The following is a 12,241-nucleotide window of genomic DNA, read 5'->3' as shown; positions in this document are numbered from 1 at the left end:
ATGAGATTTCAGATTGTGCTGATACTGTAAAGCACTGCGTATTTTACACACCAAAGATGCTGCATAAAATATGTAGCAAATCCTGCCATGTGTGAACATACCATAAAAAAAGAAAAGCAGCACTGTGAAGGGTAAAAAGTCTCTGCGAGGATGTGGGCCACCTCGAACTTGATCATCTAGTGCCACCAAAAGTCGAAAAAAAAAAAAGTATATACCGTACCTCTCTAAAATATGTGTTCTTTTTAAAGGGGTTGTCCAGTCCAAGTTGATAAGTCTGCAGTCACACAGAGTGACTGCAGACTTATGAATCCTCCCAGCGCTTGCACTGTGAGCTGCAAGGGTTCTCTGTTTCCGGGACCGGAGGGTGTGTATGCATTATGCATGCTCATGGCCAGTGGACGCGGCCTCGCTCCATACGCTGTCCACTGGACAGCGGCATCACTAGTCGGGGTGCAGCCTCACTCAATACAAGTATATGGAGAGAGTCCACGCCCACTGAAAAGGCTCTGGCCGGTAGTATGTTTAACGCATACATACCCCCCAGTCCCAGCTCCGAAACCGACGAATCCTTGCAGTGCACAGTGCGTAGCTGGGAGGATTCATAAGTCTGCAGTCACATATAGTGACTGCAGAATTATCAATTTGGAACGGACAACCCCTTTAATCAACCATCTTGTGTAATGTATCAACTTCTACTGGAATTTTTTGCAGGCACTTTCCTATGGGTAGAGTTTTATAAATAAGGGATGGACAGGTCTGGTAACATGCCGTGCCATCCACAGCTATATTGAGAACTGGAGTACTTGGCAGTCTGTGAAGAGTTCTACACTAACAAGCGGATGACGCTTCACAAAGTGGATGATTATTACTGAACCTGTATAAAGCTTTATAATAGAAAGGGGCACAAAGTTTTGCCGCCCCCACCAAAGAAAATCACCACCCCTTTAGCATCAAAGCCAGATTTGCAATTTGCTTTCCTTGTGAATTTGTACGATGCACAATACAAAATAATATTGTGGTACCGTATTAGCCAGAAAAATAGATGTAAATACTAAATACTTATGTCCCCCCCAAAAAAAATTGAGAAAAGTATTCAAGGAGTGATACCTTTATTGGCTAACCAGAGAAATTATATTTGCAAACTTTCAAGGCTCAGAAGGCCCCTTCATCAGGCTTTTACTGAGAAGAGATGGCAACATTTATATAGGAATTATACAAGGACATGAGAGATGCTAAGGGGCCTTCTGAGCCTTGAAAGCTTGCAAATATAATTTCTCTGGTTAGCCAATAAAGGTATCACTCCTTGAATACTTTTCTCAATTTTTTGGGGGGACATAAGTATTTACATCTTGTTAATTTGTATAAGCCATGCAAGGCATTTGGTGACCTGAATGCTAGGAGTGGAGTTTTTTTTCACGGACAACACTTGGACCAAAAATATCGTTGTGTGAACGAGCCCTGAGAATGAATATTGCCCTGGGGTTACTGACTTGTAAAATTTGCAGTGACAGTTCCTTCTGCAATCCATGGCTGGTATGTCGGACATTTGATGATGCAATTCTTTGAGACGAGATGGAACAGCGAGTTCTGCGCTAAAGCGTCAGTGAATCTCAGGAAATGGTATTTTTTTATTCCTATAATTCTACACTTTGTGAAAGCACAATCTCCAGCAGAGCCGCCCAATGCCAACGTTGCCACGTACAAGTCTCCAGGCAGAGGGTGGGATGGATCGCTTGCTTTTAGAGCGCGGTTTTGTGCTATGAGAGCTCTATACCTTGCTCTTCCTTCTTAGGTTTCTCCATGTATCGTTTGTTTGTGTTTGTATCTTTCTCACGTGTTTATCTTTGTATCGAATTTCATTGTGAATGTTTTAACTCCGAAACCAGAAATTACATTGCGTTCAGTTTTCTGGGGATGGGGTCATTCTGGGGAGGGAAAAAAATTGGAAATGTTCCTGTACTTGGAGAACAAATAATTTGTTCTTTCTTCAGCCCTGGCTAAAAACTATGATCTTCTTCCAGATCTGAGCTTGGACAAATAGTACCAATTAATCATGCTGATTGCATGTGTATATTTAATTGCATTAACTCTTTGAGCGCCCCAAAAGCTGCTTATCAGGGGAGGATTTAAAATGGTCCCATATGAGTCAACAAATAGCCGTCCCCTTCAAAGTTGAAGGTCTGTTTACTTGATGCGGAAATTGTTTTGGTTACACAGATTGCCTTCAGCTGAGAGGCCGAGATTGGTTTATTTGAGAGAAGTGAAATCTTCATACCTGCGATCTGTCAGGAACTGACTCCTGGGAAGGTTTTGTGTCGGACTCTGAGTATCCTATTTCTTGGACTCTTGTTCAGATCATCTAGATCAAAATGTTCCTCGCTACTTCCGGGCGGATGCTACTCCCGAGACTTCACTGCTGCTCCCTATATACGCATAGATTCAAGAAGAGATGGACAGATTGATCTGCGTTGAGCTCTTTAAGGCCCTTATGAAAACATTTGCTTTGCTTATTTCAGCACACAGGAGACCTCAAATTGTCCTTGTTACAAAAGACTAAAAGGTACTGTCACACTTAAGGTCCCGTCACACCTAGCGACGCTACAACGATCCCGACAGCGACATGACACGACAGGGATCGCTGCCGCATCGCTATGTGGTCGCTATTGAGATGTCAAACAATCCAATCTACCCAACGACGGAGCAACGATCTGGCATGCCATAACAACCTTTGTAACGATGTCGGTGGTCGTTGGGACCCTGTCACATTGCATGTTCCATGCACACTTCGATGAGGGATGTACTGTGTGACGCTGTATTTACACTGGCGTGGATTGCGCTCCCTTTTTCACGCCCTCTCTGGTCTGATTGGTGGACGCAACCGCGTCCCGATTGGCCTTGCATTTAAAAGAAGGTGACATACTATAGCGCTTCATTTCATTGTTCCTGAACACGTATTCTTTTGGCTAGCAGAACCCAGTAGCGGTCAGCGGTGTCTTATTTGCATTCTCCGGCTGCCCTAGTAGCGTTCACCGGCTGTCCAAATAGCGTTCACGGACTGTGATTCCAGATTGATTTACCCAGATGCAAACTCAGTGTTAACGGTATGTATCTTTGGGGTCTAATAGGTTAATAGGATGGTATGCAATATAGCATAACACGTTGCTTGTTGTGATTTCTATATTTTCTAACTTTTTATAATATTTAAATTTTTTTTTCAGTTTGCTCCATCATGAACAAGGCGCAGTGTTCGGTTGTGGTGGCTGCCTTGTTGGCTGAGGAAGCTCGCCGTCGTGATGAAGCCCAGATCCTGGAAAGGCGTTCCAAATGAAAACATCGGATGTGGACCAAAGAGTGGCTGCAGAGGAGGTCCGAATTGTCGCACATGCAGCTAGTGCGAGAGTTGCAGGACAAAAATCCACACGATTTCCAGAACTACCTGCGGATGTCCGAGGAATCGTTTATTTATTGGAGCTAATTTCACCACTTATTGAAAGGAGGGATACAAGAATGCGTGCAGCTAACCCAGTAGATGAAAGATTGGCAGTCACGCTGAGATTCCTGGCCACCGGGCGCTCATTTCAGGACCTGCATTTCTGTGCCGCAATTTCAAGGCCCCTCCTCAGTGTTCTTATTCCGGAGACATGCAGAGCGATTTTCCAGTGTCTACGCAGCTTCGTGGATTTTCCAAAAATGGACGAGGATTGGAAACAGATTGCCTCCGATTTCGAGGAACTCTGGCAGTTTCCCAATTGTGGTGGTGCCTTGGATGGCAAACATGTCCGCATCACCCAACCGCCCAACAGCGGGTCATACTTCTACAATTACAAGGGCTATTTTAGTATCATCCTGCTGGCCCTTGTAAACGCCAAGTATGAATTTATTTATGTGGACGTCAGGATGAACGGAAGGGTTTTCAATGGGGTGGTTTTGGAACATACCCACTTTGGAGAACGCTTATTTGGCGCTGACCTTCAGTTGCCTCCAAACTCCGACACCCGAGGAAACATGAACTTTGTGTTTGTGGGCGACGAGGCCTTCCCGCTTCATGAACATTTGCTCAAACCGTTCCCCCCCAAAAAATCTAATGCCAGAAAGACGTATTTTCAATTACCGATTGTCAAGGGCACGTCGTGTGGTTGAAAATGCCTTTGGGATCATGGCCAATCGGTTCCGTGTATTGCACACACCAATTAACTTGAAACTGGACTCAATTGACTCTGAGGAGATGGCATGCTGTGTGCTCCATAACTTTCTCCGTCGGCGAGATTCCAGTTTGTACTGCCCGCCTGGGTTTATTGATTCAGTGGATGCAACAAATGGCGAAGTTCAGCTGGGGGAATGGCGTTCGACCGCACCCACAATAGCAGGCCTTCGACCTCTTGGACCCGGCAGATACACCCAGGATGCCAAGACCTGCCGTGAACTGTATTGCCATTATTTCAATGGTCCTGGCGCTGTTGCTTGGCAGCTTCAGCAGTGACCTTTATTTTTTATTTTGGATTGCTCCGTGATTAAAAAGTAACATGATTGTTTTATGAATTTTTTAAAATTAAAAAAGCAGTCGAGGACCACAAACAGCTGCTGTTAAGGGCGGCGGCGGCCCAACCACGTGGCGGAAGACGCTAATGTTTTTTTATGTTAGTTCTTGTTTTATTTAAGTTGCCGAAACCACGGCGATAAATAATTTACACATCAACAGTTGTTGCGTTTTCCAAAAAAAAAAAAAAAAAAAAAAAATTACCCTCGCTCACAAGCATTATAAAGCTTTTCATCCCTATTGAGGCTCCACATATTTGTTCAAAATAGGCAAAGTAAAATGATAAATTCAGTCAAGTAAAGTTCAAAAACGTGAATAGTTTATTAAAAACAGCAAACAATAAAACGTTAAAATTAGAGTGTATATTTTCAAAAAATTAGCAAACAATCAATATTGTATAAGGTTAGGAAAAAAAAAAAAGGGGGAAAAAAACTATAATTCTTCATATTGATTATCAACATTTGGAAAACCACGTCTGGGCGGAGAAGATAGTTGGGAGAGAAACGACTGGGAGTAGTGAGAAAAATGGTGGTTGGGTGGGGTTTGGGGATGGTTTTGCGGTGGCCCAATCCTCCGCAGTGGTGTGCTCCGCAGTGGCTCTTGAGTTTCTGTCCATGAAGCTGGCCAAGAAGGCTCACGGGCGATCAATCATTTTACGGTAGAAATTTCATCCAGCCGACCGGAATCTGCTTCACTCAAAGTTTCAAAAATGAGTTGTTCTGCATGTTTCCTCTGGTTAGCATCCAGCTTTCCAAGGCGATCAGCTGTGAACTGGGCAAAGCTGTCCATGGCCGAGCTCGCCATTATTTGGTTGGCTAAACACATAAGGTCTGGAGACGGGGGCAAAGTTTCCTTCCTTTTGCGAGCATTATTTTGTCGACGACAAACAGTAAGGGGAGCAGGTTGTTGACTCGACCCCTCAAATGCGTCCTACAAACTACGTCCACTCTCGGTGATGTCACTCCCTTGCGTTGCCTGTTCGTGTTGACGCTGCTGATGTGTGAACAAAGAAAACAAATCAAATTACGTAAAACAAAAAATTGAAAATATGTGGCTAATTTAAATGACTAGTCGGCCATATTCTAATGTTTTAGATTAAATATTTTTCACTAAAAATCCGGCATGTACATGCAAATAAAAAATTCAATTATTTAGCAAAAAAAAGGTTCTTGCATCACCAACAGGGGAATCTTGATCATTCTCGATCTCTGTGTCAGGTTGCACATTGGGCCTCATGGAACACACTGTCTTCCTCGGAAGTTCCTGGTCGTGGGTGAAGCCGAGTAGGTCGTAGTACAACAGCGAGGGCACATAAACCTCATCTGTGCCGGCACCCGACTTCCTCGACTTCTCCACCTTGTTCAGCTCCTTTTTATAAACAGTGTGGAGAGACTGGATTTTTTTCCTAACAAGAGTTTCGTCCACCTTCTCGCTAGGGTTGTGACGCTTGAAGAGGCAAATCATCTTCTCATAAGCCTCCCTTTTCTTGATCCTGTTACTGTAGTCAGCGGACTTTATTTTCCAAAGACATGGAAGAGACCGATACAGCTCAATCATCTCCCGAATAAAGTCCTCACTGTTGTAAGACATCTGTAAAGAGAAAAAAAAGGTTAAAAAAGTATGAAAATTAATGGAACCTTGTTTAAGGTATATGACGAAAACAAAAAAAATTCCAGAAAAACAGAAGGTTGTTGGCTGTGTTCACTTAAAATACAGCCTAAAATGACTGCCCATACATGGCCCTTTGTTCTCACAAAGAAAAAAAAAAAAAATCCTCCCATCAAAAAAACTGTTGCAAAAATTAAAAAGATTTTTAAAAAAATTAAACTAAAAAAAAAAATCTATATAAGTGGAATCGCTGTTCAGACCCCTAAAATATACCTACCATAAACTGTGTATAGAAGCAACGCAGATGGAAAAGCAGATGAGCCAATATGGAGTCACAGCCGTTGGACGAAAACTGGATCTCAACTAGGACACACCCGGGTCACGAACAAAGAACTGAAGCGCTACTATGTTTGCTTCTTTTAAAAGGAAGCCTGCCAATAAGGACGCTGTAGTGACCACCAATCGGAGCAGAGGGAGGCGTGGAAACGGGAACGCAAATCCACGTCTTTGTCTTGCTTGTGAGTCGCTAACGAGGTCGTTGGGCTAGGTGTCAATCATGACGATACAAGCGACGCTGCGGGACATGAGCGACCAAAAAAATGTCCAGACATTTCGGGCACGATCAACGATACCAGGCAGGGGGGCCTGACGCTGGTCATTGTCAAACAGCGATCTCGCTGGTGAGATCGCTATTACGTCACAATACTAGTGACTCAGCAGCGATCTCGCTTAGTGTGACTGGGCCTTTAGCGATGCACCAGCGATCCCGACCAGCAATATGACCCGGTCAGGATCGCTGGTGCATCGCTAAGTGGTCGCTAGTGAGCTGCCACACAGGCAGATCTCACCAGTGACATAGCAGGGGTCGCTACTTACCTGTCAGACGAGGCGATCCTGACGTCCTCCCACCCGCGTCCACGCGTCGCTCGTCGGCGCCACAGGAAGCCCAGCAGGAAGCTGACGACGAGAAACGGTCCAGGACGTTCTCGCGCAATCAGCGATAACCAGCGGGGGAGCGGTCGGAGGTAAGTGTCAAACATAGCGATATCGTTAGCAATATCGCTATAACGTCACAAAAACCTGTGACATTATAGCGATATTGCTAGCGATATCGCTTAGTGTGACAGGCCCTTAAGGCCACGTTCACACTATCAATATTTGGTAAGTGTTTTACCTCAGTATCTGTAAGCCAAAACCAGAAGTGGGTGATAATACAGAGGTGGTGACATGTTTCTTTTATACTTTTCCTCTGATTGTTCCTCTCCTGGTTTTGGCTTACAAATACTGAGGTAAAATACTGACCAAATACTAAACATGGCCTAACACAGAATAACCCCCCCTCACCCCCCAATACACGTTAGCTAAATATACCAACATTGACAGATTCTTAGAATAGTTTAAGGCATATGAGGTCTCCTGACAGATGATTGGTGGGGAATTTAAGGTTCCGGTAAATCCTATTTTGGACAGATGATTGTCAGTGAAGTTAAAGGGGTTGGCCACTACTTTTGTTATTGCTGATCAGTCCTCAGGATACGCTATCAACATCTGAATGCGATGCTTAGCACCCCCTGAAGCCAAATGTTTTTGGATGCTGGCAGAAAAACTCCACCGCTGTTACTTCTATAATGGCCGGGGTCGGGCACTGCAGATCAACCCCTATTAAAATGAATAGGGGTGGATCTGCCGTACCAGGCAGCGACCACACTGCTGTGTTCCGGCAGCGTCCAAGAACTTCCGAATGCTGCCAGTAACAGCTGATCGGTGGAGTGCCGGGTGTTACACTACCACCAATCATAGCTAGGCCATGAATAAAATATTAGAGTCCAACACTTTTAAGGATCCAGCAAGATCAATTTTAGAATGCAAATCTTTTTGTTTGTTTGTTGAGTTAAGCTGACGCTATATATGTTGGCAGCAGCTCTCTCATAGACAACACAAGAGAGTCGGGCAAAATAGCTGCCATCGTTCAGCCGACAGCTATCTAAAGTGTATGAGAGGTTTTAGAATATGTATCATTTTTTTCAGAGACAACGTGAATATCCTAATCATTTGGGACTCTGGTTCTGAGATCCCCACTGATCGCTCAAAAATACACCTTGACTAAATCAGCTTGTCAGGCTGAAGCAATTTGGAGTGGTGTAGAGTCAATAGAAAGCCCATACCTCACTCTGGGTACAGGCTCATACACTTTCTATTCTGCCAATATACACATGCTCAGGCATGAGCTGAGTGCTTCACATGACGAGTGTGACGGACTCAGCTCCTGCTGAGCCCATTTTTTGAATGGACCCTCTGGGTTGTGGCACCCACCCACCGAGGGCGAGCTAACCTTGTGAGAATCCACCCCCTATACAGGGAGTGTCAGGGGCAAGACCAAGGGGGTGAGCCACCACGACTGCTGGGACCAGACGGCCGGCTCAGGGGACACTAGACGAGTGTCTGACGAGCAGGAAGCAAGACAAGACGTAGGTGCAAGATATCTTCATTAGGATAACTCAGGATCACATACAGTGCAAAAACGTGAGAAAGCAAACACGGAAAGGTGCGTGCGTGGGCACGCCAAGGTCCATAGCAAGGTACGTGCCAGGTGGCACGCCTAGGTACAGGTAAAGGCATGATGGCATCGGACTCCGGACTGCTGGCAACGATCGACATCATCAAGGCATCAGGCTGCGGACATCAGCTCCAGACGTCAGGCCGCAGTCATCCAGCTCATGATCTCTGGCAGCGATCGGCAGGTTCCGGGCATCCGGCAGGCAAACCAGGTTTCAGGCAAGGAGGCACGACAGGTATCCAGGCATGGTGCGTGTTACGGAACACGCCGAGGTCCGAGGCTAGGTGCAAGGCAAGGTACGTGTGTAGGGGATACGCCAGGGTTCAAGGCTAGGTGCGTGTGTAGGGGACACGCCAGGGTTCAAGGTTAGGTGCGTGTGTAGGGGACACGCCAGGGTTCAAGGCTAGGTGCGTGTGTAGGGGACACGCTAGGGTTCACAAAACAAGACGGTGCGTGTGTGGAGACACGCCAAGGCACAAGGTACGAGACAGAGTGCGTGTAGAGACACGCCAAGGCACACGGTACGTGTAGAGACACGCCAAGGCACACGGTACAAGACAGGGTGCGTGTAGAGACACGCCAAGGCACACGGTCACAAGACAGAGTCCTGCGCGTGCAGAGAGGCATGCCAGGATCAGGCGAGGCAGAGTCCTGCACGTGCAGAGAGGCACGCCAGGGACAGGCGAGGCAGAGTCCTGCACGTGCAGAGAGGCACGCCAGGGACAGGCGAGGCAGAGTCCTGCACGTGCAGAGAGGCACGCCAGGGACAGGGATCAAGGACCAGGTTAGGACCTGTGCATGTAAGAGGGCACGACAGGGTACATGGCCAAACCTGCGCGTATTATTATAGAAGCACGGGGAGGTATGCCATGGGCAGGCGAGGGTCTGCGCGTGCTTTAGAGAGCACGCAGAGCACAGTGCGGAAACAGCGTGACGTGCAAGGGAGCACAGAGGGCACGGCTGGGGCACTGGCTAGCTGATCGGGCTGCGGCACTGACAGACGGGCAAGACTCCAGAGAACCCGGCTGAGGCATGGCAGGCGACACAGCTGTCACTGACCGACGAGCACGGCTGAGGCACAAGCAGGCGGGCACGGCTAGGGCGCGCACGGCTGAGGCACAAACAGGAGGCTAGGAAGGCCAGGCGCATGCAAAGAGCATACGAAGAAACAGAGCAAGGGAAGACAAGACGAGAAACAAGGCAGGGCTTAAGCAGAGTACAGAACCAGGAACGGAAGCAGATCAGAGCAAGAACAGAGCTAGCAGCGGAGCGTAGGCCGAAGCCCAGAGCCGGGCCAAGGGAGAACCTTGGGACTAGCCTAGAAACGTGCAAGAGAGCATAATAGGAAAGAGTCTAGCAGCGGAGCGTAGGCGAAGCCCAGAGCCGGGCCAAGGGAGAACCTTGGGACTAGACATGGAAAAGAGAGGAGGAAGGGTGCGTGTGCCAGGGAGCACAACAGAGCACCATAGGAGAGAGCGAGGCAGAGCAAGCAAAGACCATAGGGAGGAACAAGGCAGAGCAAGGCAAGGTACGGAACAAGGCATAGCGAAAACAGGCAAGGCAGAGAAACAGAAGGACTACAAGTCCAAGCAGGACAAAGACGAACATGGCACAACAGACAAACATAAGACAAGGCACAGGACAAGAGATGGAGTACGAAGCGTGTGCAGAGACGCACGACAGAGCAGAGTGCAAGGGCACAGAATAGAGGGAGCGCCCCACAGACCAAGCAGCCATGCAGGTACACCACACAATACTCAGGCCCTGAGCATAGGAAGGGGCGGCCTGATATAGGGCATAGCACCTCCTCTTCCAGGTCAGGACCATGGGAGCACTTCCGGGTTCAGATCCACAGGATAACAGAGCATAGTCACATGATCAGAGTTCCAGACATGACGAGACAACTGCAGAATCAGTGCTGAAACCTAGATAGGTCACATGATCAGAGTTCCAGACATGACGAGATGATCGCCGAACCAGACAGTGCAGGATCCTAGGAAAGGTCACATGATCAGCGTTTCAGACATGATGAGATGATTGCAGAACCAGACAGTGCAGGATCCAGGCAGGAACACATGATCAGGAATCCTAGACATGACGAGAAGATCACAAAAGGCAGAGCAGAAACGCAGGCATCCTGCAGCTCAGACATGAGGTGAGTGTGCACACTGCTCTAGTGAACATGCAGTACAGCAGACAAGATATGCGCATGCACATCGCTCCAGGAGTTCTTGAGACAAAACAGACATGGCAGACATGACAGACATGGCGGACATGACAACGAGCAACTTTTTGAAAGATCGGAGGGAGTCCTCGGACCTAGACTGCTGGACTTGCTAGGTAACAACTATAGTTTAAAATAAATAAATAAGAAAAAAATGATAGAATCTCTTTATTGACTGATCCAGCCTTATGTAGCTATTTTTTTTTGCAACTTTGCAATACAATGTTTAAATTGCTCATCATTTTCAGGATCTGTGCTTGGAGTCATTGAAAGGAAGCCTATTCTTGTTTATACAGTGCTATGTAGATTTTTTAGCAGATGTGGAAAAATATTGTATATTAACAATGCTCTAAAAATAAAAGTGCACATGATTTTTTGTCAGTTAACAAAATACAAAGTGAATTAACGAAACAGAAATGTAAATCAACTCAATTTTTTTATGTGACGGCTCTTTACCTTCAAAATAGTATCGAGTTGCAAGATTTGATGTTCAAGCTCTTTAGATAGTCATGAATAAATAGGCAAGACCATAGACACAGTGGTCAGCCAAGGAACTTTAATGCAGCTGATGAGACACTTGATGCTGACTTCCCTCCGGTATCGGAAGATGTCCAGCAGTGCTATCAGCTCAAAAAAGGCAGCAGCTTGTGGGATCCAGTTACACCCATCCACTGTCAGAAGAAGTCTGGCCACTAGTGGACTTCAAGGAGGAATTATGGCCAAAAGACCATATATTCTACATGGGAACAAGGCCAAGTGACGCACCTGTTCACGAAAAAATAGGAACTGGAATAGAGAAAAATATCAGCAAGTGTTTTGAACTGATTTCCCTTTTGTTCATTTACTTGCATTTTTTTTCAATGATAAAAAAGTTTTCTTTTTCAAAAAAAACATTCTCACTTTACAGAATTTCTTTTTACTCTTGCATAAAAATGTTGTACACTGTTGTATTTAGGATTTGACAAAACTTTAAGATCTGATACTTACTCACAGATCACAGTTGTTATTCTGTAAGCTAAACAGTCTGTACTTCATGCTGCTTAGTTTAAGGTGTTGCCTACAACAAGGCCAGCCGTACACATTGGATGGGTGTTAGTCGAAAAATCTTTCAGCTGACAATAGTCTCTTTCATACACACAAGCGCTTGTTTGGCCGTGCGCTCCTGTGTTCTCTATGATAAAGTTGCTGACTGACATGTCAGCCAGCAACTTATCTCAGAGAGAACACTGTGATCGTCAATATGAAATTGAACATGAATCATTGACATCACTCCCAGCCATCATTTGCCTGGCACCTCCATAAACATTAGACTGTC

Source organism: Dendrobates tinctorius, unplaced genomic scaffold (genome assembly GCF_039654945.1).
Source record: "Dendrobates tinctorius isolate UK_male_01 unplaced genomic scaffold, ASM3965494v1 ptg000065l, whole genome shotgun sequence".
In the NCBI taxonomy this organism is placed as follows: Eukaryota; Metazoa; Chordata; class Amphibia; order Anura; family Dendrobatidae; genus Dendrobates; species Dendrobates tinctorius.
The sequence above is the reverse complement of the archived record's forward strand: the minus strand, read 5'-3'. Positions refer to the sequence as shown.